The sequence below is a fragment of the Scyliorhinus canicula genome, chromosome 5 (assembly GCF_902713615.1).
Source record: "Scyliorhinus canicula chromosome 5, sScyCan1.1, whole genome shotgun sequence".
Lineage (NCBI taxonomy): Eukaryota > Metazoa > Chordata > Chondrichthyes > Carcharhiniformes > Scyliorhinidae > Scyliorhinus > Scyliorhinus canicula.
The window spans coordinates 162,924,326-162,950,369 of NC_052150.1; the positions used below are offsets into that span (position 1 = coordinate 162,924,326).

The 26,044-nt window shown below is 48.0% G+C and overlaps 1 protein-coding gene across 2 annotated transcripts in view; it reads left to right on the forward strand.

Moving 5' to 3' along the window:
* The window catches only part of LOC119966384 (G patch domain-containing protein 8), a 697,605-nt gene that overhangs the window by 470,279 nt on the left and 201,282 nt on the right, over positions 1–26,044 (forward strand). The window lies entirely within an intron of this gene.

The window sequence follows — 26,044 nt, forward strand, 5'->3', positions numbered from 1 at the left end:
CCTCAATTGTAACAGAATCGGTCCAGCTGCGGTGCCAGTATTGCTGCTGTGAAAGTCCACATATTCTGCGTTGGGGTTATCAAATTGGGCTGGATTCACAGTTTGTGAGCCGAAGTGCGGAGGATCTGTGGCATTTTACGTCAAAGAAATAGGCACCATCCCCTCATCGATCCTGCAACCAGTGAGGGGCTAGCAGCCATAAAACTCCCTGCTCCCATGATAAAAACAGCTGGAAAATGGCCGAGTCCGTGGCCGCGCCTGCGCACGGCGATGACCTGCAGTGGTCGTGCCATAAAACATGGCGCTGGTCGTGTGCGGACCCGACCTGCCAGATAGTGCCCCCCTGGCCAACCCCCACCAGTCCCCACAGCCCTTGCGGAAGCCCCCCCGCCAGCAGCATGCCTCCTGCCCAACTGTGGTGGCGCTGGACACAGTCCGCAGCCGCCATGCCGGGTTCCCAACCACTGAGACCACATGTCAACCGCAAGGTCGGAACTCGGTCCATCAGGGGCGGAGCATTGGTGGAAGGCCGTCCCAACAGTGTGCGCTGCCCGACACGATGATGCCATTTTGGAGGGGGCAGAGCATACAGAACCGGTGTCAAACAGGTGCCGCCCCCGATTTAGGCATCAAAAGGGATTCTCCACCCGATCGCCGATTACGAAGAAACGGAGAATCCCGCCCTCTGTTCTCTCGCTGCAGCTGTATTGCAACTGGTTCACAATCCCCCTTGAGAGCACAAACCGGCAAACTATTCCAAATTCCGTATGGAATATGAGGGATTCCCGAGGGAATCATGATATTGGATCTGCAATAGAAAGACTGACCCCCCCCCCCCCCCCATCCCCCATCCCCCAGGGAACCCTGTGAATCCAGCCCAATTTGTTAACCCCAACGCAGAATATGTGGACTTTCACAACAGCGAAACTGGCACCCCAGCTGGACCGATTCTGTTACTATTGAGGGTTTAGCACCGGCACCGTGTGGAACACAATCGATTCCAATGGAAAATGGTGCGGGATTCGCAGGGTCCATGATTGACACTCGGGAGCCACATATATGCATTACAATTCTCACACACACTCATCCCAGCCAATAAGATGGCACTGGTTGTGCTGGAGTGCGCCCATACGGTTGATGGGTCGGCTGTGGCCAGAAGGCACCCACGGGGGGTGGCCTGGGGGGGGACACCCATACGACCTGTGGCCCTCAGTTCAAAGTTTGTTGTTAGCGGTGTGCGCAGTTACATTGCTGCCTTGCTGGATGCAGCAATGGTGTTCAGTGTCTGTCCACCCCGACCCCACATCCGAACTGCTGGCCACCCCACAGACTCCTCCCCCACACAGATCGCCACCTGGAAACTAGGGAACAGTCCAGACAGGGGCAGTGAGAGGAATTACACCTGTAACACTTACCTTGAAGCTCCACGGGCTGGATACTCCGCTTCAGGGACTATGTCCCCACGCCGTTGTGAAAACTGTGGTCTTTTATGCCAGAAAAGCTGGTGTCAAAAGGCCACAGATTCAGAGCCTTGCGGGGGGGCGAGTAGGCAGCTGTCGTGGAGCTCGCAGCTTCAGCTGCTGATACAGCCCCAAGCACTTCCGGGTCAGAGGCCGCACATGCGCACAGTGGCGGCCTCCAGCAGCCGTGCCATGCTCCATGGTGGACTCAGACCGTGGACCTGGACCGTGGAAATAGTGCCACCGATAAGTCGTGCTCACGACTCAGACCGCCAGCACAATAAAAGGATTGAGTCCGCAGCTGCCTTGTGAGTATCCCGAATGGCAGGATCAGATTAGAAATACGGCGTCAGGAATTCGGCCGGTTGCGGGCGGAGAATAGCGGGGTGGGCCTTAGGTAATGGCCTCAGGTGGTGGATACTCGGCGCAGCATACTCCCCGAGTATGCCGCTTTTTGGGGGAGGGGGGGTAGAATCGCGAACCGGCACCGGTCACGATTTCATGCGTGAAACTGGATTCTCCGCCCCATCGCCGAACGCGATTTTGGCAGCAGGATGCGCTGAATCCAGCCCCACGTGTCCATTCCTCGAAGAAGAATAGCTGCGACCTGCGTCTGATTCCCACAGATCCATTAGCTGAAAGATATTCGTAGTGTAGTGGTCTGTGATTGACAGCTTCTGCAAACCATCTGCAGCTATGATTCATTCATCTCCCTTCATGGTTCAGTGACCTATGCGGTGAAACCCCAATGTTTACAAACATTGACCACATGAAAGAAAAGTGCAATCACACAGTTGAGTGATTGGAATGTACTTAGTGCTTGGAATTTACTAAAGCCTGGGTTTTGCTACTTTTCTGGTATGTTATTTGGGTCCTCCTTTGTGAAGGCAAAACCAAAGTATGCATTCAATTGTTCACCCATAGCTTTGTTCCCATTATAAATTCCCCTGTTTCTGTCTATAAGGGACATTTGTTACAGAGGTCTACAGCACAGAAATGGGCCTTTGGCCAATCGCATCCGCATCAATCTTTTTCTCTTCACGTTACCTACAGATGCTTTTACAGTCAGTTTTTATGTTCCTTGCAAGCTTACACTTGTACTCTATTTTTCTCTTCTTAATCAATCGAGACTGGTGGGAGGAAACCGGAGCACCCGGAGGGAACCCACGTAGACACGGGGAGAACGTGCAGACTCCACACAGACAGTGACCCATGCCGGGAACAGAACCTGGGACACTGGCACTGTGGAGCAACAGTGCTAACCACTGTGCTACCGTGCTCACACTCTTTTATCTCTTGGCCCCGCTCTCAGTCATGCCCTTTCTCGTGATCTTGTATCTCCATGGCTTCATTGGTTTCCCCGTGATCTCACTCTGTGTGAGGATAGTATCAGAAAATGCTGGAAATGCTCACCGGGAAAGCTCATCAACCTGACTCTTTCTCTTTCCATCGGCTGAGTTTTTCCAGAATGTTCTGCTTTTGTTTCGGATTTCTAGCATCTGTGTTATTTTGCTCTATTTGTAGAGATAATTTGTTTGCCTGAGATGCTCCTATTCAACAAATTCAACTGAGTTTTGTGTCACGCTAGTCACCAATATGATCTCTTTTGCAAATCATTAAACACTGTTAAGATAAAGTTAAATAAATAAATGATGACTTTTCCCATCCATATCCTTTATAAACTTATTGAAGCAAATTTATTTTGCAGCTCATTTGTATTTTAATATGAAGAAGCAAAACCAAAGTAGGAAGTAGGAAAATAAATTAAACCTTTTAATCCATTATAAATACGCACATTGGATATTTAGAGAATTCAATTAAATCATAATAATATTTTAGAAATGTGAAAAGTAGGTCACTGTACAGAAATAGCAAATATTCTGTCAGTACTGTCCCCAGAACTATGAGACAGATATAGCACTGCCTCCAATTTTATCAGCATTACTTTGGCAAATATATTTGACCGATTTTAGCATAATTGTTGAAAAGTTTGTTCCCAGACATATTTAATAAAACATTTCTCAAAGCCAGAAACTTTTATTGACATTTTATTATTCTACCAGATATTACTTCACTGATAAAAACTCTAAATAATAACATTCCTTATTTATGATGTTATTTTTTCACTGCCTTGTTTATGACTGTTGTGTAATGGTCATTTTGTTGGATTGAATTATATTTGTGTGGATTAATTGTTTCAGTCAAATAAATTATACAGGTTCAAGGGTTCCACCTACAAGCAAACAGGGGCAGAACTGGGTTGCCTGTTGTTAGGTGACCCTTCTTTTCCTAAAATATAGCGGACCTGTGGAACAATTGTCAACTCTTTGCGGTGAATGTTGATTTGCTATATTCCTGTTAGAGAAGTCTGGACCCATTCCAAAATGGAGCAGTGCCCACTTTGCACAAAATTAGATATCCTTTGGTATAAACCAAGATCTATATGATTGTTTGCACTGATTTTGATTGCCAAAGAGGGTTGGAAAGAAATGTTCTCAATTTCTTTTCCCTTTTTTGTTATTTTATTTATTCTCTGCCACATGCAGGTGATTACCTGGCTTTGGTCAGATTGGGAGTATTGTGATGCAGAAGGTAATAATATGAGATGGACTAGATGGACTAGTGTCTCTTCCTGTGGTATTATTGTACATTCGGTTCAAATTTCATCGTAAGGTGTGAATCTGAAAACATATATTTTTAAACTAGCGCCATGAAATATAGTCCACGAAAGCTATGTGAGTGTTGTAAGTACCTCATGGTTCGGGCCAGGGAACTTTCTATCTTATACCCGGCGTGTCCTTCCTACTTCCTGAGGCATATATAGCTATTTGTGTTGGAAGACCAGATGGACTAAGTGTGACATTGCCTTGAGAGACAGCAGCCTAATTTATTCTTCCTATCACTGTGGTTCTGCTGAGCATTCCCAAAGCATGTCCATTGGATCGGTGTAGGAACAGACCAGAAGAACAGATGGTGGCGGGGCGGGGGGAGGGGGTGTGTGCGACTGCTGCTAGGTTCACTCCAAGGGATCTCTCAGCAAATATTTTATAGACTGGGCACAATAACCACACATACCCCCCCCCCCCCCCCCCAACCCCCTCTGCCTCCTTCCCACTTCACCCTGCCCTCCCCCTCTCCCAACATTCATCCCATTCCTTCCATAGACTCTGATTGTGGTGCTGACAAATATCTTCCAACAACAAATGTGGCTAATTAGATTTTTCTCTCCATATTGCCTGACCTTGCGGGGTATTTTGTCAACCTCAGCTGACTCAGATTTTACCTCAGAAACATGTCTTTAGATATTTCATTTATTCACAGGATATGGGTGTCACTGGCAAGGCCAGCAATGATTGCCCATCACTAGTTGCCCTTAAGAAGGTAATGATAAGCCACCTTCTTGATGTCAACTGAGTGACTTGCTAGGCCTTTTCATGGAACAGTTGGGAGTCAACACATTTCTGTGAGTATGCAGTCACATATGAGTCAGACCAGGTAAGGATCCCAGATTCCTTTCCCTAAAGGTCATCAATAAAGTATATGTTTTTTTAAACAATCCAGTAGTTTCATGGTTACTATTACTGATGGTAGCCTTTTAATCCCAGATTTATTTCATTAATTACATTTAAATTCCCCAGCTGCCATGGTGGGATTCAAACTCATGGGCCTACTTTTAACCCATTCAAAATCCATCCAGGTGCAGTGATTTAAAATTGGATCCATCATGCCTTATTCTGTCTCCGGATCTTTAGTCCAACCTCTGGATTACTAGCCCGTTCACAAACCAGTCAGATACTATACCACACCAAGGTGACACTGATACTGTGATATCGCACTGAGGCTCATATTCCTTGAAGGAAAGGAAGAAACTACTTTTCAGGGCAGTTTGTGGCTGCTCAAGTGGTCTTCACTACTTGTGCTCATCCAGTGCTGTCCTTTCAACCTCACCTTCTATTTAATTGTACATGTGTGTACATATGCTCATGCTAATAAAAATTGGTGAGGGTGATACAGATGTTAAGAGATGTGCTCAGGACAACAAGGCCACATGTGCCTCCTGGGCTGCAGCAAACTCTTCCTTCTTGTTCAAGAGAACACTGCAGTTTTAGTAGCTGCTGAAGAGAGTTAAATATGTTTCAACCATTCAGCTCACACACACAATGGGCTGACTGTTGTGCGTTTTGGAGCTTACACAAAATCCACTAATCCTCCATGATTTTATTGGAATTGTACCATTTACCCCCCCCCCCCCCCTCCCCCCAATCTGTAGAGAAAGTTCCAGGTTATTCGTCTTTTTTTCCTGTTGGTCGTTATTTTGTGGTCTGTCCAGTATATCATGCAACTATAAAAAATCTTCCTTGCACATTGATGCGAGGAGGCTGCTAAATACAACTTGTACCCAGGAAACCAATTGATGATTAACACTATTCTTCAAAGTGTTCCAAGACAGACCATTATATTCAATGTTTTGCAACTTGGAGTGTAAGCAGAAGCAACTGAGGCTGTCAGGTGGTTGTTATGCTGAGGTTATAAGCTTACAATCCCATCTGGTGTCAAAGCATTCACTGAGCATTTCATTAAGGCAAACTACCCCAGGCACTTTGTGCTAATAATGCATGAAGCTTATCAGAAACTCATGGAAATTAATGAACGACTTGGCCGCTTGCAGCTTAGAATATTCGATTTTATTTCAAACTGTCAGAAAACATGTTTTAAGATGTCACTACTATTTGAGAAGATATTCAGTCAATGCGTGTTGGCTCTCAACATTAATTCCTTTAAGTAGGTGGCACTAAACTGATTGTTTTATAGCCCAAAATATTACCTTAATGAATATTTCATTTAAAATACGAATGTAGTTCCAACAGCAGAATATTTAGACATTTGAAGAGTTGTGAAAATCAGAAGAGAATTTCAACATTTGCATCGTCATTTAACTATTTTCTGCTTCAAATGTTATTTTTCAGCTGTTAAGTTGTGCCCATATAGCCTAACTACTAAACAACAAGAGAGAGATGAGATGTTAATATGACATGCATATTGAGGATAGTTTTTCTGAGCACAATCTATAAAGTACTTAAGTACAACTTATGTCAAATTGCCTCCAGGTTTGCCCACACCTGAACTTTAATCTTTCTCATTTTTCTCTCCTATCTTCCCTCACACCCTCTCCAAGCCCACCTTGTCTATGACATCCACCTCCTCCACCCTCAACCCTATTCTCACCCAATTTCCCTTCCTGGCTGTCGCATTAGCCAATATTGTTCACAATTCCCATCCTTCAGATGCCACCCTGCTCCTTCAAATCTGCCGTCGTCACCCTCCCATCATAAAAACTCAAACTCTTGACCCTTCTATCCATGTAAGCGAAGACCCAGGCTAGCATTCTCTGGTTCTGCCCATGGCGGGAATCATCGCGAGTGTAATGGAAAATTTGATGGATCAGCGCAAGGTCCATTGACTTTGGGTAGGAATTTCAAGATTCCAGGACTGGAAAATCTGTGCACCTATCTGCAGCCTCTCTTTCCTCTCCAAGTCCATGCCATCTCCTCACAAACCTGCGCCCCTCTTTCCAAGAACTGCATGTTTGAATCTCTCCAATCAAGTTTCCATCCCTGTCACGCTACTGAAATGGCTTTTATTAAAGCCATATGTGATATTCTTTATAACTACGACATGCTAAAATATCCCCCTTCATCTTTCTTGACTTGTCTGCAGCCTTTGGCATGGTTGATCACACCATCCTCCTCCAACACCTCTCTACCAACTGTGTGTCACGGTACTCCTCAGGTTCCATGTCTACCTAATCAGGGCCACGGGATGACCCACAATGCCATCTCTTTCTGCTCCCAACGCCATGACATTTTAGTACCCCCCAAAGATTCATCCTTAGCCCCCATCTGTTTCTCATCTCTACGCTGCCCCTTGGTGACATCATCCAAAAGCATAGCATCAGTTTCCACATGTATGTTGACAACACTTATCTCTATCTCACCAACACCTCTCCTAACTCCTCCACTGTCTCTAATATGCCTGACTGCTTGTCCAACATCCAGCGCTGGATGAGCAGAAATTTTCTTCAGTTGAAATTTAAGGAAGACAAAAGCCATTGGGTGGAGTTCTCCCAAAAAAATGACTGAGTGTTATCTCCGCAGGAAGCGCAGTGCGATTCCCGTTCTGTGGGTGTGGGTGTGTATGATCCCAATCGCAATCCACCCACACATAGTCATTTTTTTTGGGGGGGGGAGCAAGTTTTGAACTCGGAGAGGGATGGGACCTAAACATCGCAGCAGGTCCAGTTCTCAGAGGTCAGGTGCCATTTTGAAAGGGCACCCCGATCTCAGACTAAAGAGACCAGAAAGAGATTGGGCCCCCACCCCAGGAGCATTAAGACTCCTTCGCCCTGCAGACAAGGAGACCACCGCCACACTTTTCCATAGAGCGAAAAATTCCACCCCCCCCCCCCACTCCGCCACCACTAAATAATAGGGTCATCCACCCCCACCATACCAGGTATGTGGGTGACTCGATTCCTGACCCCAGTCTGAGACATAATTTCTCCACCCACTCAGTCAGAGGCATCATTCTTCACCCCCATCAGTAAGAGACAGCATTGCCCCCCCAATCAGTCAGCGGCAACATCAGTCCACCTCCTCCCCCCCCCCCCCACAAGAAAGAGACACTCCGCTGTGGGATCAGCAAAGTCCCCGCCACCTTCAGGCTCAACCCTTGGCAGTGCCAATCTGGCATTGCCCCCGGCACCCTGGCTACCCAGGGGCTCCAAAGATCTCTGAGCCCTCGGCATGTTCATAACGTTTCTCCAGAAAAACAAACGTTGGCTATGGCAAGGTTCTCATATGGGAACCCTTGAACTTTAATTTCTCAGTTGTGCCAGCTTCTACAATGGGTGAATAAAACTCCAGTACATTCATGCTGTTCTGGTGTAAGAGGCTGAAAGAAATCCACAATGAAAAAGAAACAGAACACCTGGTGCGGGTTTCTTCGGAAACCGGCAGGGCGGGCAACTCCGGCGCGAGGGAGTGGCGTGAACCAATCCGGCGTTGTGCCGCCCCAAAGGTGCGGAATCCTCCGCACCTTCAGGGGCTAGGCCGGCGCCAAAGTGGTTTGCGCTGCGCCGGCTGGCACGGAAGGGGCATGGCGCCACACCAACCGGCGCCGAAGGGCCTCCGCCAGCTGGCACAAGTTGGCGCATGCACGGGAGCGCCAGCGTGTGCTGGCGTCATCCCAGTGCCTGCGCAGGGAGATTCATCTCCACACTGGCCATCGCGGACCGTTACACTGGCCGGCGTGGAGGAATAGAGTGCCCCCACGGCACAGGCCCGCCCGCGGATCGGTGGGCTCCGATTGCGGGCCAGGCCACTATGGGGGCACCTGCCGGGGCCAGATCCCCCCCCGCCCCCACTCACCCCCCGAGGACCCCGGAAGCCACCCGCGGAGCCAGGTTCTGCCGGTAAGTACCTGTCATAACATACGCCGGCGGGACCGGCCGAAAACAGGCGGCAATTCGGCCCATCGCAGGCCAGAGAATCGCCGGGGGTGCCGCTGCCAGCGGCTGCCGACTGGCATGGTGCGATTCCCACCCCCGCCAAATCCCCGACGGCGGGGGTGGGATTCACGCCGCCACCCGGTGATTCACCGACCCAGCGGGGGGGCGCCCCTGGTCTTCCTGGGAAGGTCTTCAGAACAAAAAACAGCTTCTATGAAAAAACTACGGTTAGAATCAACACCTGCTCAAAAAAGGAAACATTTCAGAGTTTGTGAACCATGAAGAGCCATTAAAATAAACAAAGCTAATCCACCTTTGAAATAGCCTGGACTTGTCAATCAAGAGGCTTGTAAAGATATTGGACCATTAAATTAAATGTAAGTAATACAGTTCAAAGCTATTAGGTTTCTCAGCATGCCAAGAGGCTTGAAAAAGTTAAAGGGGAAGGAAATTGAATGTGACAAAGCACTTCAATGATTTCCAACACATCAGAGGAAACACTTACCCTCATCTGTTAGATCTTTGAGTTTGACATTGTGTGAGAGACATCAAAGATTTTCAATGCTACAGAGGGAAGGCTTACCACATGACCCCCATCCCAGGAAAGACCCTAACCTGAGCCCCTTCAGCTCACCCCAAGCCCCCACCTCCCTGAGGGAGCCTCCTCGGCACCCCGGAAGTAAGTGGAGAGAAGATACTAACATCCTTACTCCCCCTTGATGACCCTAGTGCCCAGTCCCCAATTCTAGGGGCCAATAGTGATTCGTGCTCGGGTGACTTCCTGCGGAGGCGGTGGGCAAATACCAGGAGGCCGCTGCATTCAACTTTAATCTCACTAATGAGATTTAAATGAATGCAAATGAGTTGTGACCAGGTTCTCGCCCTTCATGGGTGAGGTTCTGATCATGCCAGCTGGATCAAGCTGGGAGAATTGGAAACTGATTTATTGGCACAAATCCCATTTCAGGACTATCCCACAGCTCTTCCGTCATAGCAGGATGTGCGCTGGGGAGCAACAAGGCTGGGGAATCACCCCCATTATGTTTGGACACCACTACAAAATCCATTGCCTAGCTACCGACTCCAACCCTCTCTCTGGCAACTTTTTCAGACTAATCCAAACTGTATGCAACCTTGGCATCATATTTGGCCCCTAGATGAGTTTCCGCCCAGGTATTCATACCATCACGAAGACTGACTATTACCACCTCAATATCATTGCCTGAAGTCAACCCTGCCTCAGCTCATCTGCTGCTGATACCTTCATTCATGCCTCTGTTACCTCTATACTTCACCATTCTAAGCACATCTGGCTGACCTCCCATATTTTATCCTTGGTAAACTTGAAGTCGTCTAAAATTCTGTTTGTTGTGTCTCAAGTTGCACTATGTCCTGTTAACCCTCACAGCTGTGATCTTTAATTTGCACTGGCTCCTGGTTAAGCAACATTTAGGCCTCAGATTTCAGGTGGTGGGGGTTTACCATCCTGCCTTCCAAAGTGTCTGTGAAGAACACGTACTGCCAGCTCAGCCTTCTCTGCAGCCAGTTCACACTCAAATTAGCTCAACTGGCTGCTGGGCAAAAGTCTCACCTTGGAGATTTGCAGGCCAACCTGATTGGGCAACAGCTCTCTGCTGTGACAGGAGGTGTAAGCAGATAGAAAAGGAAATGCATGAAGAGGACAGACCCTAAGTCCTGGGACTGGATGGTAAGGTGCATTTCTGGGGTCCCAGGGTTCAGAGGGTAGGGAAGATATGGCAATGTGGAAGGTGGAAGATTGAGATGTTGGGGAGAGGCCAGGGAAGGGTGGAGAATTGGGAGTGAGGGAAGCCCAGCTGTCAGGGAAATCTAGAGGGGCAAGGGCAATCTCTCCCTCATTGCCAGCAAAACTAAAGAGCTGGTCATTGACTTCAGGAAGCAAAGTACTGTACTCACCCCTGTCAGCATCAACGGGGCTGAGGTGGAGATGGTTAGCAGTTTCAAATTCCTAGGGGTGCACATCACCAACAATCTGTCCTGGTCCACTCGTCGACGCTATCACCAAGAAAGCACAACAGCGCCTATACTTCCTCAGGAAACAAAGGAAATTCGGCATGTCCACATTAACCCTTACCAACTTTTACAGATGCTCCATAGAAAGCATCCTATTGGGCTGCATCACAGCCTGGTATGGCAACTGCTCGGCCCAGGACCGCAAGGAACTTCAGAGAGTCGTGAATACCGCCCAGTCCATCACACAAATCTGCCTCCCATCCATGGACTCCATCTACACCTCCCGCTGCCTGGGGAAAGTGGGCAGCATAATCAAGGATCCCTCCCACCCGGCTTACTCACTTTTCCAACTTCTTCCATCGGGCAGGAGATACAGAAGTCTGAGAACACGCACGGACAGACTCAAAAACAGCTTCTTCCCCGCTGTCACCAGACTCCTAAATGACCCCCTTATTGACTGACCTCATTAACACTACACCCTGTATGCTTCATCCGATGCCAATGCTTATGTAGTTACATTGTATATCTTGTGTTGCCCTATTATGTATTTTTTTGTATTTTCTTGAATTTTATTTAATTCCCTTTTCTTCCCATGTACTGAATGATCTGTTGAGCTGCTTGCAGAAAAATACTTTTCACTGTACCTCGGTACACGTGACAATAAACAAATCCAATCCAATCCAAGGGGAGCCTGACTTAAATGGCTCCTGATGGAGGCACCACTCCACCGCCCCCCCTCAATTCACCCCCCTCCCCCACACCCCCCCCCACCACCTGCCCCTTCCACCCCCCCTCCCACAGCCCACCCCTTCCACCCCCCCCACAACCCGCCCCTTCCACCCCTGCCCCCTTCCACCCCCGCCCCCTTCCACCCCCGCCCCCTTCCACCCCCACCCCCTTCCACCCCCGCCCCCTTCCACCTCCTCCATACTCCCACCGAATTCCGAAGACCGCTCATTTTCACGCTTCTCCCATGCCTGGAGAAGTGGGGAACCCTATCACCTGCCTAAAAGTTGAGGCTGAGTGGGGAAAGGCCCTTAAGTAGCTTCAGCTGGGGCCAGGACTGGCAGCCCCTCCGAGGCCTTGCCCATCGCAGTTTAAAATCACTGCACAGTTGAGGGCATGTGAGAACCCTGAGGGAATCCCATTTCTTAACTTTCCCGACACTTCCGTTTCAAGCTCCCACCCGACCCTAAGACCAACCGGGGAAAGAGGTGTAAAATCCTGGTCACAATGTAATTGAATGGAGTTAAAGAGAGTTTGTTGTTGCATATTGGTCATACGCTTGGGACGGAATGTAGTATACAGGGTTAACAGATGCAAATAAATGACAAAGGTGATAATGCACTACTGGCATTGGTCAGTCATGTGTTAGACTCTGTAGAGAGAGAGAGAGAGACGCGAGAGGTTTGAACGCTATGCTTCAGAGCAACATGCCTACTCTGTAACCTCTGTAGGTATAATACTAATAAATAACGGATTAGTAAATGCCAGTGTGTGACTGCAGTCTGTGTACTAATCAAGTAAATGCCTCGAGTCCATTTATGGTTACGGACCACTTTAGAAAAGCCACCTCTGGTCAAAGCTGTTCTTTGTGTAACTATTAAGAAAATTATTTTGTCTTGCCTGAACTTATTTTTGTTTCATTCCAAGCACAGCATCTTTGGCAGAACCTCTCCCAGAAAACAAATGGTGGTTTATCTGAATTCACCTCATTGGCTATATTGTGTAAGGTGCACAGGCTGTCTTGATTATACCTCCTCTCCCTTGACTCAAATAGCCTCAGGCCCCATCATTAAACTAGCTGGAAGAATAACTGGGGCCCAATTAGTGAACCTTGATTTATGGAATATCGTCACTTCAAGAACTTTACATTATACAGCTGGATGAACAAAATACTTCACCAATTAAATGGTTTCATACAAACTCAAAAATTGCACAATAAAAGCTTTATTTCAGATAGGTCTGGTTTGTTCACAAATCACAGGCATCATACAGGCACAATGGTGTGCACCTGCATTCTAATTGCTCCAGTAAATGCTTCAAAATAGAAAGCTATTCATACATAATCCAGTAAAAGATGAAAACAAAGCCCTAAGCATTAAAACGCAACAAACACAGCATGACTGTAAAGCATCACCAAGAGGCAGTGACTAAATGACTCAATCCTAGGTAATGACGTTTGCATATCTTTCACTGAGAGATGAATTGGCTTTGAACAAATGCTGAGCATTGCACACCAGTGATTTTATTCTCAGCTAGCCATCCTAATAGTCACCTGTAAGTGATAAGCAAATCAGTTTGAGGTTAAGGTGTACCTCACCGTTGACATCGAGAGAAAAATTGGTTCAGGAGTTTAAACTTCTCTGCCCTCATGATCGAACAACCGAATTGAATGTTAGCAAAGGAATTCTGGAAGAGAGAGGACCTGCAGTTGAAGAGCAAATAATGTAAAATCTCATTCATATTGGTGCTCGCCCAGGTAATGATTTATATATTGTATTTCTTATTTTGATTACAACATTATGGAAACAGATAGATATAAGTTCCTATTTCCAGCCTGGTTGGTTTTCTTAATATCCCTAAATCAAATGATTCAAATTATCTTTGGACAGTATTACATTGCTGTTCTGCAAATAGGAGGCAAAACTGTGTTAATGGAGTAGCAGAACGGAATTATTTGGTGACTCCAAAGTTCTCAGTTAACACAGGGTCTATGTTACTTAAAATCAGCTTCCTGAAGAAATTGAGGGTGCAATTTTCCCACCACGTTGTGCTCGGTGCAGATTCCATTGCACTGGGTGCATTACGGGAGAGGCCCAAGACGTGCATTGCGCTGGGTGTCAAGCCACTCCCGGCCCAATCTTTGGGCGTAATCCAGATGATCATATTTAAATGAGTCATTCGGCTCATGTAAATATGCCTGGCTGCATTCTCCCGGTCCCCAGGTGTCACCAGCTGCACCGGTGGGGCCTCACCCAGTGCTGATTAGTACTGGTCTCCACAAGCAAAGATCAGGCATGTTGGCCATGCTGGAGGGCTCGGAGGCCTTTGCAGCTCATGGCACCCTGGCACTGACAGGGTGCCTGGTTGCCAGTGCCAGCGTGCCAGGTTGGTACTGCCAAGATGCAGAGCCTGAGGGGAGCCATGCCTGCGAAATGGGGGGGTTGTGAGCAGGGTATGAAGGGGTGTCATGAAGGTTGGAGGGGATGAGTGGGGGTCTCCTGAAAAGGGATGGGCCTGATTGGAAGGGCCCAAAGGTAGGGAGCCCTCAAAGCTGGGCTTTGACAAAGAGTCATTGGACTCGAAACGTTAGCTCTTTTCTCTCTCTCTACAGATGCTGCCAGACTTGCTGAGATTTTCCAGCATTTTCTCTTTCGTTTCGGATTCCAGCACCCGCAGTAATTTTCTTTTATCCAGTGAATTGAAGAAGCTGTAAGAAACATTTTAAATAGCTCTGCCTAGCAGAAACCAAAAGCAAATGGGAGCCAAGTGAAGAACTTATTACACTTTCCTTCACCTGCCCCTTTTTGGTGCCATTGAGGGGTCCACCTGACTCAGGCAGGATCTGGATGATAGATATTAATATGGTCCTTGTTTGGTCCCAGTGCAATTTTAATGACCTACTACCCAGACATTAAAATGTGGCAGAAACAGTGACCCAGAAAGAATGTTTGATTAATTACCATCCTGGACTATAAAAGTGAGTATCTTTAATGGAGCTTCCCATGTACGGGAAGGATGTTCCCAGTTGGAATGTTGCATAATTGGCATTGGGTATCATGATGGCCAGGATTTCGGGGGGGGGGGGTTTCACTGTCATTACTACGCTAAAACCGGCGGAAACCTCTGGAATCTGCTGTCGGGTAAGGAAGAGCAAGTCCCCCCCACAATAATCGTTGGGTTTTTGTGGGCAGCTTGCTTCAAGGTCAGCGTTGAGCACATTACTTAACTGCTGACCATGAAATCCGGGCCAATGGCTTTGCTCTTACTGATGAAATTTATCCAAGGCTGGATGAACAGTCTGATGAAACTAACACAGTCGAGAAATCAACACGAGGTTGTGGTAAGGTGAAGTCGAGTGTAATTGTCACATGCATGAAAACTTATCCTATTCTTGGAGATGATACCATGATGGGCTATAGGTCGGCAGGAGAGATAAGAGGCCTAAGAATAGCAATATTTATTTTGACTATAATGACACTACAAAAAGAGCTATTATCCTTTGGAATTTATTTGGAATTTGCCATGCTATTAGTATTTGTTTGCAAACTGACAAATATTGTAATGATCAGATATTGCCAATGGTGCCCAAAGTGCAGACATTTTCTATCAAGGTGTTCAAAGATTCAATAGCAGCCTGAAAGCTTCTACGGTAAACATTTCACATTATATTTGTATCATTCACTGTGTTAAAGGTAAGTCTCCTGCGAAATCATTTTGAAAATACTTAAGTAAAGCAACTACTTTTGCAACAGTCAGGTAAATTTTCAGTTTTTGCATTTCCGATGCTAAGAAGTGAAGATCAAATCAAAATTTGGGCACATACCTAACTTGTTAGAATTGATGACTCAAAATTTGCTTTATTTGTATGTATTTGTCTTTGCCTTGTGATACATTTTCCTTACCGAACTATTAGATTTTTTAAAAAAGTATTTTTTTATTAAGGTTTTGCAAAATTTTTCATTATAAATAGTAATAATCTTAACACAGCAAATTAGAGTGAACATTAACATAGTGCAGAAAGAGAATATACAACAGCAATTAACTAGACGTTACCCCACGCGCCTCAGTCTTCCCACACCCTCCCATCGGGGCACTCACCGCCCTCCCCCGCCCCCCTATGGATCGCTGCTGCTGCTGACGTTTTTATTTTCCCCAAGAAGTCAACGGACGGTATTATGCCCCCGTTCAACAGCAGCAGCTCTGTACACTTGGCAAAGTTATTTACACACATATGTAGGCATCCGTTCGTGGTGTTGTCCCTTGCTTCTCCCGGACGGAGTTCGCTGCCGTTGTCGTCTCGTGCGCACTTCCGCTTCTGCGGCCCTCCCGTCTTCCCCATTTTCTCTGTTCCTGTGGATGCCAAGTTTGTTAACGTTTCCCTGCCTCCCCCGTCCCCCGTCCCCCTCCCTGGCTCGCCTCTATTGTTCCCTGCCTCTTCCCTCTACCCCCCCTCTCCCCGCCTCTGCCGCCCCCCCCCCCCCTCTATGGTTCGCCTTTCCTTCCTCCTAGGTTTACCTGTCCCTCTCCCGGTCTATCTCTCCCTCTCATGCTTTGACTACTTTCCCCTGATTCTTGGCTACCTGGCTATTCTTCTGCTTGTTTGTTGGCCACAAACAGGTCCCGGAACAGTCGGGTTAATGGCTCCCACATTCTGTGGAAGCCGTCATCTGACCCTCGGATGGCGAATTTGATTTTCTCCATTTGGAGAGATTCCGAGAAGTCGGACAGCCAGTCTGCAGCTTTGGGTGGTGCTGCTGGCTGCCAGCCGAACAGGATTCTACGGCGGGCAATCAGGGAGGCAAAGGCAAGGGCGTCCGCCCTCCTGTCCAGGAATAGATCTGGCTTGTCTGAAACCCCGAAGACCGCTACTTTCGGGCATGGCTCCACCCTCACCCCCACCACTTTGGACATAGCCTCGAAGAAGGCTGTCCAGTACTCCACAAGTCTGGGGCAAGACCAGAAGCTGTGGGTGTGGTTGGCCGGGCCTCCTTGGCACCGTTCACATCTGTCCTCCACCTCCGGGAAGAACCTACTCATACGGGTTTTTGTTAAGTGGGCTCTCTGTACCACTTTTAGTTGCGTCAGGCTGAGCCTTGCACACGTGGAGGTGGAGTTGACCCTATGCAGTGCTTCGCTCCAGAGTCCCCACCCTATTTCGATCCCCAGGTCCTCCTCCCACTTCATTCTTGTTGCGTCCAGTACAGTGACGGCCCCTTCTACCAATCGGTTGTACATGTCGCTACAGTTTCCTTTATCTAGTATGCTTGCATCCAGTAACTCTTCCAGTAGTATCTGTCGTGGTGATTGTGGGTATGTCCTTGTCTCCTTTCGTAGGAAGTTTTTTTGGTTGCAGGTACCTTAGCTCGTTCCCCCGGCCAGCTGGAATTTCTCAGTCAGTTCGCCCAGTGTTGCGATCCTGCCGTCCGTGTATAGGTCCCTGACGGTCAGTGTCCCTCTGTCCTGTCCCCACCTTTTGAAGGTGGCATCAGTCAATGCTGGCGTGAACCTATGGTTGTTACAGATGGGAGCTTGACCCGACATTTTGGTCAGACCAAATTGCTGCCGCAGTTGGTTCCAGGACTGGAGGGTGGCTATTACCACCGGGCTGCTGGAATGTTGTTTGGGTGGGGATGGGAATGCCACCGTGGCGAGGGCCCGGAGGGAGGTCCCCTTACAGGAGGCCTCTTCTGCGCGCACCCACTCGGTTTCTGGCTCCTTGATCCATCCCCTTATTTGCTCGGCCGCCACCGCCCACTGGTAGAATTGTAGGTTTGGGAGGGCAAGCCCCCCCTCTGGATTTTGTTTTTTGTAAGACCTTCTTTGGGATCTTAGCATTCTCTCATTAGAACGGAGAAGGATGAGGGGCGACTTGATAGAGGTTTATAAGATGATTAGGGGAATAGATAGAGTAGACAGTCAGAGACTTTTTCCCCGGGTGGAACACACCATTACAAGGGGATATAAATTTAAGATAAATGGTGGAAGATATAGAGGGGATGTCAGAGGTAGGTTCTTTACCCAGAGAGTAGTGGGGGCATGGAATGCACGGCCTGTGGAAGTAGTTGAGTCGGAAACGTTAGGGACCTTCAAGCGGCTATTGGATAGGTACATGGATTAGGGTAGAATAATGGAGTGTAGGTTAACTTCTTAAGGGCAGCACGGTAGCATTGTGGATAGCACAATTGCTTCACAGCTCCAGGGTCCCAAGTTCGATTTCGACTTGGGTCACTGTCTGTGTGGAGTCTGCACATCCTCCCCGTGACTGCGTGGGATTCCTCCGGGTACTCCGGTTTCCTCCCACAGTCCAAAGATGTGCAGGTTGAGTGGATTGGCCATGAAAAATTGTCCATAATTCTATGATTAACCTAGGACAAAAGTTTGGCGCAACGTCGTGGGCCGAAGGGACTGTTCTGTGCTGTATTTCTCTAATTTCTAATCACTTTCAACCGGGGTCTTACCGGTTGTCTGGGCAGCGCATTTAATGATGGAAATCTGCGTGGACATGAGAGGGCCTGCAGTTGGTCATTAACTAAGCCCCGGTGGGATATCTCCTTGCTTGCCGAGGAAAGGAATCCCCTATTCTTCCAGAGTTGTCCAATGTCATGAACCACCCCGAAGGCATGTCGTGAGTCTGTATAAATATTTACTCCGCGATGTACCCCAAGTATACATGCGCGGGTAAGGGCGGAAAGTTCAGCTTGTTGGGCTGAATAAGGGGCCTGAAAAGTGGCCGCTTCTGGGGTCAGGCCATCCTGATCCACTTTTGCATAACCGAACGGTCTCTGGCCGGCGGGGTTTATTAATGCACTGTCATCAACATACATGGTCATGTCAGTTTGATCCAGCGGAATATAGCTCAAATCCTCCCTTATTGTAATAGCTTCCTGAATCAGGGCTAGACAGTCGTAGCCAGGCGCTTCTTCATGATCAGGGGGACCGCTAAGAAAACAGGCTGGATTGATAGTGGTACAATATTTAAATGTCAGGCGTGGATTGTTTAAAAGGTATATTTCAAACCTATTCTGACGAGCTGCGGTAAGATGCTTGGTCTGCAGATGCCCCAGTAGTGTGATGACAGAGTGGGATCTATCCACCGTAATATCCTGTTGGAGAGTTATATTGGCAGCAGCCTGTAAACTATTGTATATCGCTGCCAGGATCTGGTTGCACACAGGTGGCCCAACGCCACTGGATCAAGTTTGGAAGAGTAATATGCCACGGGCCGATGCTTATCCCCATGTTGCTGGGTGAGGTATGCTGATGAAAACTCCCCGTTTGTTCTCCCACCTCTGTTGAGTAGTTCCCCCCCTCCCTGCCTGGCGCCTTCCCTCCTGTTGGGGGCGCGCTGCAGCCCTGCTTTGCTGCATGTCCCCAGCGCTAGCTTTCTTGCTAGTGCGGTGAACCCCCTCTCGGGAGTTTCTGTCTCGCTTCTCCTTTGCCTAGCCTCTGCGTTTTTCTGCCTGCTCTTCCCCCATCCTACCCTGCGCTCTCCTCGCTTGCTCCCCCTTCTCCGCTGCTCTCGTTCCCTCGTGCTGGGGCCTGGTCTCCCACCTGTGGTGATCCCTCAGGTAGCGGTTTTCTCTTTGATCAGGGTGCGCCCGCCCTGATAGGGGTGGGGGGGGGCTGGCATTGCCTCGCCCCTCCCCCCTCCTCCGTCGGCGTGCTGTTTCCCCTTGCCTGGGGCCCCGTATTTCTACCCTCACTGATGTTTTTCCAGCCCGTGTTCCTCGATAAACTTGTTTGCTTCGGCGGGTGCTGTGAAGAAATACTCTCTTTTTTGGTATGCGACTCAGAATTTCGCTGGTTACAGCATACCAAAACACACTTTGCTCTTGTTAAGAGCTGCTTTCTCTCTATTAAATTCGGCCCATCTCCTGATGAGGTCTGCCCCGATGTCCTCGGAAATTCTAATGAACTGTCCTTCCCATTTGCAAGTTCTGTTATCCCTGGCCCAGCGCAGGATTGTTTCCCTGTCTTTGTACCAATGCAGTTTGGCTATAACTGCCCTCGGATGCTCCCCTGCTTTGGGCTTCGGGTGCAGCGACCAGTGTGCTCTGTCCATTTCTGGTGGGTCGGGGAAAGTTTCCCTCCCCACTAAGTTGCTCAGCATCTCGGCCACAGAGGCAATGGGGTTTCTATCCTCGATCCCCTCTGGTAGGCCCACTATCCTGATATTTTGTCGGTTTGAGCGGTTTTCCTAGTCGCCCTTAGTTGAAGGGTGAGCTTCGAGGCGTCACAAGTTCAAGGTCAGGGGCAAGAGTTTAGTGAGAATTTGAGGAAAAAAACCTTTGAACCTAGAGGGTGGTAACGGTCTGACGGTCTGGAATGCACTGCCTGGGAGAGTGGTATAGACGGGTTGCTCACACCCTTTAAAAAGTACCTGGATGAGCACATGGCACAACATAACATTCAAGACTATGGGCCAAGTACTGGCAAATGGGATTAGGTAGGCAGGTCAGGTGTTTTTCCTGCATTCTTAAAAGTGGACAAATATTCAAGTCCGGATGAATTGCGTCCCAGGATGCTGTGGAAAGTTAGTGAACAGTTTGCAGGCGCTTTGAACCAAATTTTTGATTCCTCGCAAGCCTCAGGTGAGGCCTGGCTCGATGGGCCGAAGGGTCTCTTCTGTGCTGTATTCATCTGTGATTCTGTGAGAAGTGTTTAAAGCAGCAGCTGTTACCTGTATCAGAGGCTTCCTCAAAAGCCAAGTGCGCTTGAAAGGGCTTTAAATCCTTTGACAGCGGGGCAGCACGGTGGTGTAGTGGGTTAGCACTGCGGCCTCATGGCGCTGAGGTCCCAGGTTCGATCCCGGCTCTGAGTCACTGTCCGTGCGGAGTTTGCACATTCTCCCCGTGTTTGCGTGGGTTTTGCCCCCACAACCCAAAAATGTGTAAGCTAGGTGGATTGGCCACACTAAATTGCCCCTTAATTGGAAAAAATGAATTGGGTACTCTAAATTTTTTTTTTTTAAAATCCTTTGACAACCTTTGAAATGCAAAACACCCAGGCAGGGGTATCTCTTACGAGAGATCTCTGGTGGGGATCTCAATAATTAGGAGTCTCTTGTGGGGATCTCTTTAATTGGGGGCGGGGTCTCTGGAAGGGGAGGTCTCTGGAAGGGGAGGTCTCTGGTGGGGGAGGTCTCTGATGGGGGTCTCAAATGGTGGGGTGTCTCTTTTGGGGGGTCTCTAATTAGGAGTCCCTGTTGGGGATCTCTTTAATTGGTGGTGGGGTCGCTGGAAGGCGAGGTCTCTGATCGGGGGGGTCTCTGATAGGGGGGTCTCTGATGGGGGGAGTCACTGATGTGGGGTCTCTGATGGGGGACTCTAATGGGCGGGGTCTTTGCTGGGGTGGTCTCTAATTAGGAGTCCCTGTTGGGGATCTCTTTAATTGGTGGCGGGGTCGCTGTAAGGCGAGGTCTCTGATCGGGGGGTCTCTGATAGGGGGGTCTCTGATGGGGGGAGTCACTGATGGGGGTCTCTGTAATTGGGAGTCTATGGTGGGGGTCTCTGGTGGAGATATCTATAATTGGGGGTCTCCAGTGGGGAGATCTCTGGCGGGGGGGATCTGTGATGGGGTAGTCTGATTGGGGAAGCACGAAGATAAAACAAATTACTACAGATGCAAACGTAACACCACTGTTTAAAAAAGGAGATAGGTAGAAAGCGGGTAATTGTAGGCCAGTTAGCTTAACTTCGGTAATAGGGAAGATGCTGGAATCTATCATCAAGGAAGAAATAACGAGGCATCTGGATGGAAATTGTCCCATTGGGCAGACGCAGCATGGGCTCATAAAGGGCAGGTCGTGCCTAACTAATTTAGTGGAATATTTTGAGGACATTACCAGTGCGGTAGATAACAGGGAGCCAATGGATGTGGTATATCTGGATTTCCAGAAAGCCTTTGACAAGGTGCCACACAAAAGGTTGCTGCATAAGATAAAGATGCATGGCATTAAGGATAAAGTGGTAGCATGGATAGAGGATTGGTTAATTAATAGAAAGCAAAGAGTGGGGATTAATGGGTGTTTCTCTGGTTGGCAATCAGTAGCTCGTGGTGTCCCTCAGGGATCAGTGTTAGGCCCACAATTGTTCACTATTTACATATGTGATTTGGAGTTGGGGACCAAGGACAATGTGCCCAAGTTTGCAGATGACACTAAGATGAGTGGTAGAGCAAAAAGTGCAGAGGATACCAAAAGTCTGCAGAGGGATTTGGATAGTTTAAGTGAATGAGCTAGGGTCTGGCAGATTAAATATAATGTTGACAAATGTGAGGTTATGCATTTCGGTAGGAATAATAGCAAAAGGGATTATTATTTAAATGATAAAATATTAAAACATGCCGCTGTGCAGAGATCTCGGTGTGCTAGTGCATGAATCGCAAAAAGTTGGTTTACAGGTGCAACAAGTGATTAAGAAGGCAAACGGAGTTTTGTCCTTCATTGCTAATGGGATGGAGTTTAAGACTAGGGAGTTTATTGTATGCAATTGTATAAGGTGTTAGTGAGGCCACACCTGGAGTATTGTGTTCAGTTTTGGTCTCCTTACCTGAGAAAGGACGTACTGGTGCTGGAGGGTGTGCAGAGGAGATTCACTAGGTTAATCCCAGAGTTGAGCGGGTTGGATTACGAGGAGAGGTTGAGTAGACTGGGACTGTACTCATTGGAATTTAGAAGGATGCGGGGTGATCTTATAGAAACATATAAAATTATGAAGGGAATAGATAGGATAGATGCGAGCAGGTTGTTTCCACTGGCGGGTGAAAGCAGAACTAGGGGGCATAGCCTCAAAATAAGGGGAAGTAGATTTAGGGCTGAGTTTAGGAGGAACGTCTTCACCCAAAGGGTGAATCTATGGAATTCCTTGCCCAGTGAAGCAGTTGAGGCTCCTTCATCAAATGTTTTTAAGATAAAGATAGATCGTTTTTTGAAGAATAAAGGGATTAAGGGTTATGGTGTTCGGGCCGGAAAGTGCAGCTGAGTCCAAAAAAGATCAGCCATGATCTAATTGAATGGCGGAGCAGGCTCGAGGGGCCAGATGGCCTACTCCTGCTCCTAGTTCTTACATTCTTATGTAATATTGATTCTATTTCAAGGTCTTTCTCCCTGTGTAATTCTTTACTATCAGAGCTATCCTCCTTTGTGATTTTCTCTCTCTTTTTGAAGTACTGTGGAGCCTGGAAAATGTATTTCCCAACATTGGTCGCCATTTAATCTTATCTCTGTAATGATGATTGGATTATAACCATTTATCACCATTTGTGCCATTTGTTCATTTATCCTGTTGCAGATGCTTTATACATTCAGAGAAATAGCATTCGGTTTCATTTTGTACTACTATTCCCTGCATGGACCTTACTCACTGTTCTACAATTACTGTAAAACACTCTCTCCCTTCCTGTCCCACTCTGCTTCTTTTTAGCTGCATAAGGGGCAGCACGGTAGCACAGTTGCTTCATAGATCCAGGGTCAAATCCCAACTTGGGTCACTGTCTGTGCGGAGTTTGCACGTTCGCCCCGTGTCTGCGTGGGTTTCCTCCGGGTGCTCCGGTTTCCTCCCACAGTGCAAAGATGTGCGGGTTAGGGGAAGTAGATTTAGGACTGAGTTTAGGAGGAATGTCTTCACCCAAAGGGTTGTGAATCTATGGAATTCCTTGCCCAGTGAAGCAGTTGAGGCTCCTTCATTAAATGTTTTTAAGGTAAAGATAGATAGTTTTTTGAAGAATAAAGGGATTAAGGGTTATGGTGTTCGGGCCGGAAAGTGGAGCTGAGTCCACAAAAGATCAACCATGATCTCATTGAATGGCGGAGCAGGCTCGAGGGGCCAGATGGCCTACTCCTGCTCCTAGTTCTTATGTTCTTACGTAATCCACCCCATCCTTGCCCTTTATCTAGTTTTCAACTTGGTAAAAGATGACAACCTGTGATGACCACTCCAATTTGAATTTCATATCCAACAAGTCATTTCAATGTACTACTTAATTGAATCCAAAAGCACTCAAGATAGCTTTTCCTTAACGTACTTTTAATGCAACCGCTTATGTTTGCTGACTATGCATCTCTATTAGATTATGTTCCCTCTGGTCTGTTGCCTCACGTGCTCGCAACACATGTGCTTTCATTGCACCATGCTGGATCCTATCTGAAGATTACATGTTAGCTCAGGGGATGAACATGCTGCCTTTCTAATGGTAATTCTCATATTCAGAAATGTGTTTGTTATGTATTTGAAAAAGCAGTTTCACGGAATGAAAATTGCCACTATAAAATGCTGTGAGACAGTCCATTGATTTAACGAAATTAGTTCTTGCTTGATTATCACACAATTACAGGATTGTTATCGTAAGCATATTTTTAAAAACAGTATCTGATCATTTGTTTCTACCATTGATGTGTCAAACTTCTCAAGCAATCTGTGTTGCCCTTTTTGTAAATTGTCTCTAATTTCATTTATATATTTACTTGAAAAATAATTAACATTTTTCAATGAACGAAAACCTTTTTGAAGTTAATGCAGATTGTTGTTGCCTATGTTAACACAGTGGGTAACACTTTCTGGATCATTCTCCACTTTGAATCACCAAGGATGGTTCAGGATCCATCAGAAACAGATTAAGGGCAGGGTGGGTTAGCATTTACTCTTATGCCAGCTGAAATCTGTGTACACGTGATCTCCTGGAGACCAGACACAAGATGCAAGTGGCAGTAGGTTATAACCCAGCTGCTAAATTATGCATCAGCAAATAGTTTACTCCTGCTGTTTAATAATAATGATGGCAGAGTTAAGCCTTATGCAGTGAGTTGTTTTCAGTTGGAATGCACAGCCTTAAAAGATGTTGGAGGCAGAATTAGTCACGACTTTCAAAGGGGCATAGGATAAATACTTTGCAGGGCAATAGGGATAATGATATCTCCAAAATGATATTGATGGTTTGGTGGAGTGGCAGATGGAATTTGATACAGAGAAATGTGAGGTTGTGCATTTAGAAAGGTCAGACAGTTATAGGGAGTACACAATACATGGAATATACTAAGAGGGGTAGATGTAGTGAGAGATCTTGGCATACAAGTACACAGGTCCCGAAAGGCAGCAGTGCACATAGACAAGGCTGTAAAGAAAGCATATAGAATGCGCTCCTTTATTGGCAGAGGTACAGAATATAAACGTTAGGATATAAGGCGTGATTCTCCTTTCCGGGTGCTAATGCCCCACGCCGGCAGGAAAGCCGGCGCAAACCACTCCAGCATCAACAGCCCCTGATAATGCGGAATTCTCCGCACTTCCGAATTCTCCGCACTTCCGGGGCTAGGTGGACGCCAGAGGGGTTGGTGTCGCTCCAGCTGGCCCATCGCGGAGCAGAGGATCACTGCCAACGGCCCCCGGCCGGCGCGTCACGATTCCCGCCCCCGCAGAAAAACCAGTCTATCCAGCAGCCAGCGGCGGAGCGGGATTCACCCCCCCCCCCCGGGCGATTGTCCAGCCCGGCGGGGGGTCGGAGAATCCCACCCACTAATCCCGTCCCACCGCTGGATGCTGGCTGCCCTATTCTCCGTTTTTCGTGGGCCAGCAAGATTCCTGCCACACTGGTTGGGGGCCATGACAGCGCCCCCCCCCCCCCCCCCCCCCCCCGGCGATTACCCGGCCCCAGTGGGCCGAGTGCCCATAAAGTTTTGCCCAGTTCCGCCAGCGTGAATTATTCACCTCACACACGGCGGGACCTGGCAGATAAGTGTGCGGGGGCGGTCCTGGGGGGGGGCGCAGGGGGATCCGACCCCGGGGAGGAGGCCCCAACGTAGCCTGACCCACGATCAGGGCCTACAGATCCGAGCCAGGCCCCTATAGGGCTCCGCCAAATTGCCCGACGTGAAGAAGGAAACCCCCGCGCATGAGCAGAAATACGCCTGGCGGTCTGCACATGCGCGAGATCATGCTGGCCATTCCGCGCATGCGTGAACCCGCTTCGGCGCCGGCTGGAGCTGCGGGAACCACTCCGGCATCAATCTAGCCCCCCGAGAAATTGGAGAATTACTCACTTTCACGGGCTGTTGATGCCGGAGTGGTTGGAGCGGTTTTCCCGCCGGTGTGGGGACGTTATCCCATTTTCAGAGAATCCCGCCCGTGGTCAGTTAGCGGGAAGGATCATTCTATGTGGCATGAGCAACTCACTTGAGACAGGTCATATTTTTGAAGGGGCCTTGGATCCTCACCTCGTTCCTCATAGGTGGTGAGGACCCTGATGTCTGGAACACTACCGCCCACATTAGCCCTTATCCGCCTGTTATGGAACAATTTCTGCTGCAGGGACAGAGAGAAGGCATTGTGAGCCGTCGCTTGATGCGTAAGAAGGGTCTATGGCT